Raw genomic sequence first — 6,064 nt, 5'->3', positions numbered from 1 at the left:
AACTCTTTCTCATGCTTGTTAACTTCTGAGAAAATGCCCTTGGTCTCTGATCTACAGTAATAGAAATAAACAACATCGAGACAACTAACAAAAAGACATTTAAGCGTTCCTAATTTCCAAAGAATTGATTCTCATACTCCCTAGAGAATATAAAGGAGTATTCTTAGGGATAAATACAAAATGACAAGGTTGGAAACTTAAGTAAAAAGAAAAGCAATGGGATTTGAACAACTCAGGCATGTTCCCCCATCAGTTTGCATTTTGTTTTACATATAGTGATATTTTTAACAATTTCAACATTATAATAGAAAAACCACTGACCAATATGTCAAGACGTAATCATGAAACAGAGAGGAAATTCAGTGTTATACAAAGCAGAAAGAAATATGCTGAAAGGACCTCATTTTGAAGTTAGTATGCAGTCTTGAAAGGAAGAATATAAAAGCAGATCTTTTGCAAAGAAAATACATTTATTAGGGAAGAAAATACTTCACTTACAATATAAATACATTTTCATCCAGCCAATAAAGATACTTTGGATAAACGGAAGAAAAACAAATGCCAGGGTCACATTTTCTTTTTAGGAAATTCACTTTTTTCAACAATGGGAGTGGGGGTGGGGTTAAAGATCAAGTTTAAACGTCTAACTCTGTCCAAAGTATACAATTTTATATGCCAAAAATAAAGCCTTTATAGAACATTTTCTTTGTAGTTATTTGACTGTTCTACAAAAGAAACAAGTATTTGGTTGGCTCTTTATCTTCTTTTATAATAACCTGGGAAATTGTTCAGAGATAAAAATGATGAAAGCATCTAAAGCCCAGAAAACATTATTTTTAAATAGTTTATGCATCAGTTTCTACATAGCCATGCAAATGTTCCTTTGCCAACATAATCTGTTACCCACATGCAGAGACTTGTAATAAGAATCCTCATGACCATTCTTCAAAATTAAAAAATAATTTATGTGTTGCACAGATTAGAAACATTGTATTAATATATATTTTACAAAATTGGATTAGAATATCACTTAACTTTACTCATGTAAGTAAAATCAAACAGAATCTCGACTTTCAATTTCCCATGGCTATGTTTACCATTTGTTTTGGCATATTTTTAGTTATGCTACAACTAGTTGCTAAATTGCTAGATGTTGAAGTCACATGAAATCAGTGATGGCATTACTGTCTGATCTGCTTCATCTGCCTACATTACCAAAGCAAATATTAATAAAGTTTAAAGTGACCGAGTGCTTGCCTAATATGTGTAAGTTTATGAGTTCAAATCTCCGTCCCACAAAAAGCAAATATATAAAAATTTAGATTGTATGTAGCTTTCATCAGTTCTATAAATTTGTTGTTTGGGATATGTTTTATTTGTCAAAAGCTCATGTGTAAGACATTGAAAGAATTTTCAGAGGTGAAATTAATAGATTATGAGAGGTACAACCTAATCAATGGATTAATCCACTAATTTGGATTAACTTGAAATAACTCTGGGCAGGTAGGATGTGGCTGGGAAAGTAGGTCACTAGAGGTGTTTTTTTGGAGTTCATATTTTGTCTCTCTCCCTCTCTCCCTTTCCTCTTCCTGGTTGCCATGTTCTGAAATGCTTTCCTCTCCCATGGCATATGCCATCATATTTTGCCTTACCATGAGTCTAAAGCTATGGAGTAGGCTAATCATGAAATGAAATTCTGAAATTATGACCCAAAATAAACTTTTTTTTTCTCTGTGTTGCTTTTGTGAGGTATTTTAGTCACAGCAATGATAAAGCTGACTAAAAGTTCATATAAATGGTAATTGGTTATATATATGTTGGAAATGCTAATGTTATAAATGTATACCCATACACATTTTCACTTGAAATTTTTAGCAAAACATGAGATGATGAAGGGTGATATAGATAACACAACTTGTAATAGTGTGTAGTTCAGAAACTTAAAAAGCTAACATGGCATTAGATTGGAAAGTTGAGCTAACTTCTACATAAGGGAGGTGAAAATACTTGGCTTCTGAGTAGAAAGTGTTGAGTCCAATTCCAAGAAACATCTATAAGAAGAAAACAAAGAAAATTTAGAACACCAAGAAGAGAAATACCAAAGTGTAAAAAGAAGTCACAATCTTGTTTCTTCAGAAGAAATAAAAATATTAATCTGGCTGGGTTTGGTGGCACATTCATGTAATTCCAGTGGCTCAGAGGCTGAGGTAGGAGGATCAAGAGTTTAAAGCTAGACTCAGCAAAAGCGAGGCACTAAGTAACTCAGTGAGACCCTGTCTCTAAATAAAATACAAAAGAGGGCTGGGGATGTGGCTCAGTGGCCCAGTGAGTGAATGCCCCCGAGTTCATTCCCCAGTACCAAAAAAAAAATTTGATCTGGATAATCAGACATAAAATTATTCTCAAATATTGAAAATACATTAATGGACTTCAGATTAAATATATTCTTTATAGTTGGAGGTGGTGGAACCAGGACCAATAGAAAAAAAAATTTAGGATAACATAGCTTCAGCCATTCATTTTTGAGTATTTATATTCTAAATAAATTAGAGGATAGCTGTGGGGTTAATGGGATAATTTATGGATAAAATGAATTGCAGTACTGGATCATTCCAAAGAATTATTCCCAAATGTTTAGGAGGATTAGAGTAAATTATACAAGTAAAGTTGTTTAACAACATAGTACTGTATGGTTTAAATGCATAGTAATGATTCAATAAATGTTTTTCATTATTACTACTAGTAATATTAGTAGCAGCAGTTGGAAAAATAAAATACTCCAATTCAGAAATTCTATGATTTACACATTGACAAAAGGGAGTGAATTTAACACTGTGACACAATCTAAACATCATGAACAGACATGATTTTTCTCATTTATTATAACATTAAGTTTGAAAAAAGCTTAATTTTTTATGTAGTATATTTGCTTAAAATTTGCAGACTTTAGGGCACTGGAATACATAAAATAAATACATGAGGACTTATTTCTGACAGTATATAATGTCACAAATCATAAAATTAGTGGAAAAGGCTGTCATTATCCAAATATAATTGAAAGCAAATATGGTTCTAAAGTGCTTCCATTCTTGACATGCGTTTTCAAAATGTCTTAAAAGATCGGGCTTCAGAACTTTCCTTCATAGATCGGAAGCAGTAAAATTTTGACTGGAGGTATTGATACTTCAGAATCTTTTGTGTTTAGAATGTCAAGGATAAAGTTGAAAATGCTCGTCTGTGGATTCTGACACATATCCATTCCCTCTATTTACTGGTGAGAATAATTTATCTAAATACTAATAAAATCAGAAAAAATATCTTTCCAGTCTCCAGAAGAAAAGTAGAATCAAGAACTGAATTCATTACAAATTGTTTTATATGAATTTCTGACTTAGAACAATTAAAACTTCTGCTTTTACAATTCATATTGTTAGAACATTTTCTTTTTTCCTTTTTTTTTTTCCGTGTGGTGCTGGGGATTGAACCCAGGACCTTATGCACGTGAGGTGAGCACTCTACCAAGTAAGCAATCGCCCCAGTCCCAGGAACATTGTTTTTTTTATGTTTCTTTGACAGGGAAAGGAAAACCAACAGTGATTATTCGCATCATGCTCAGCACTGTGCTTTGTGTGTCCAACTGTCCCAATATTACATGCAGATTCTGTTCTTTAGGAGGTAGATAGCACTGTCCCCATTCTACAGATGAATATACAGATTCTCAGTGATTGATTCTCCTAAGACCTTACACTTAACATATAGCAGATTGGTATCCAAGCCTGGGTCAGCCTGGCTATACAGCTAACTTCACAACACCTGCCTGCTCAGCATATATGGAATTCAAAAGAAACAGAATTCAAAAGAAACAGATTTCAAGTGTGTTTTTAAAATAACTTCATAGAACTTATAAAAGTCTGAATTGCAGAACAAAATTCATTAGCACTAGTGTTATTTCACGGAAATCTTCCGAAAGAATTGATGTGTCTTTTAAGATAATCATTCACAGTGAATTTTTATGGAGAAGATAGTTCCCATTGTTTTTGAATTTATAACAGAAGCTCTTCATGGTTTCGTAAGTTGGAGTCCCTGTCAGGTTACTCAAGAAATTAAGCAAATGACAAATAATTATAAACAAAGGTCAATATTGTCCTAGAATTTTCACTGAATGTAAAATAATCTTAATAGAAGGAATGGTACTAATTAGCAGATAAGAGTTTCATTAAATGAATATGTCGTGTCATGATGCTGCAATTGGGCATTGATCACTGTTAGCTTTACAGGTTCTCCTCTCACCTAGAAATTCTGACACCACATTTATCACTTGCTCTATTTTTAGAATTTCAATGAGCATATTTCAATGAGCAAGCCTTACCTCATTAACTTAGGTTCTGAGAAAACATTATTTACAGAGATAATAGTAGGCTAAAATAGTCACTACTTCCAAATTTGTTAGGAAATAATACCTGCAGATCAAGCTAACATGTTGTCTTTATAGAGGGCAAGTTTGACTTTAACAGGTAAGAACTTTCTACATTTGTTTTTCTAGAATTAATCCATCTTAATTCATTTTATACACACAGACACACACACACACACACACATATGTTTATTCAAGGACCAATGAAATATTTATCTAATTTTATTCTCCTATGAATCAAAATCATTTAAAGTAATATATATTTTCTGTACTTTTAGATAAATAGTTATTACTATTCCTAAGGTCTGTGCTATTTTAAAGAAATATTTAAAATATTTTTGTCTGACTTTATTTAGCTACAATAATATGGATTATAACATAACTGCATTATATTTTTTAGACTTTCAGGTATAAAAACCATTGACTCGATGCACACCTTCCACAAATGCTACAAAAATAGTAGAAAATTAAAAATAATAGTACAGACTCATAGGGACAATGAAAGAGAAAAGGGTAATAGAAAGTATAGAATATTGTCAGTGTTTTTGTTGAAAAGCAGGTTAATTGCAATGATAACTGATAGGGCAGGTCAGAGGATACTGCAGAAGCAAGAGGACCAATGAAAATCAGTTTGATCATCCGTAGGAGTAAGACCAAAGCTGATACCCTCAAGACAGTGGTATGATGGCACATAATTATAAGTAGCAGTTATTATACTCAAGATTCTTTTCTTGAGACAGACTCAAAGATACACACCTTCCATCTGAGCTACTTAGGAAGCTGAGGCAAGAAGACCACAAGTTCAAAGCCAACCTGGGAACTTAGCAAGACCTGGTTTCAAAAGAAAATAAAAAGGGCTGGGATATAGCTCAGAGTCAGAAGCCTCCTGGATTTAATCTCTAGTAAAAAAAGAAAACAAACAAATAAACAAGCAAACATAACTTTTCTTGTGACCCTTCAGCCACAGAATTATCTCTTTTTCCCAGATGGCTAAATTTTTCACTATAAAGATAGATTCACAAGAGAAAACATGAAGTCTATGACATAATCCAGAGCTAGGAGTGGTGTTGAGGGGGCCAGAGGATGGTGGGAATCTACCAAACACAAAGGGATTCATGAAAGTATGGAAATTAAGTCCTGAGATTCTCAAGTCTACTCTTCTGAATTGCCACAAAGTACTACCTTCCCAATTCATAATTTCCCATCACAAAATTAAAGGACTTTTTTCTGGGAAAAATAACTAACTAGAGAAAAACAGTAATTAGGTATAAAGAACTGTTAAGACCCGCAGGGAGTCAGTCTGGTCCTGAACCTGACACTTTTTAGGAAAGAGGTACATAAGCAAGATCTACTTGTATTTTCAGTGATCCGTTGCTTCCTAATATGTGAGTCTAAATATGAATGAACGCTTAACGATCATCAAAGTGGAGGAATGCTCCACCAGGAAAGGCAGAGGATGCAGAAAATACAAAGTAATGAAGGAAACAGTGAGAAAGAAATCAGTGGATGGAGAAAAACATTTTAAAGACTTATCAGTATCCTCAGAGAACTAGAAGGAGTGAAGTATCTATTAAGAGCAGAGTGTTTTAAAAAGAAATATTGAGAAAATAAGAAAAAGCCTATAGATATGAAATATAACATGGCAGAAAT

Source organism: Callospermophilus lateralis, unplaced genomic scaffold (assembly GCF_048772815.1).
Source record: "Callospermophilus lateralis isolate mCalLat2 unplaced genomic scaffold, mCalLat2.hap1 Scaffold_1552, whole genome shotgun sequence".
In the NCBI taxonomy this organism is placed as follows: Eukaryota; Metazoa; Chordata; class Mammalia; order Rodentia; family Sciuridae; genus Callospermophilus; species Callospermophilus lateralis.
Note: the sequence above shows the minus strand (reverse complement) of the source record.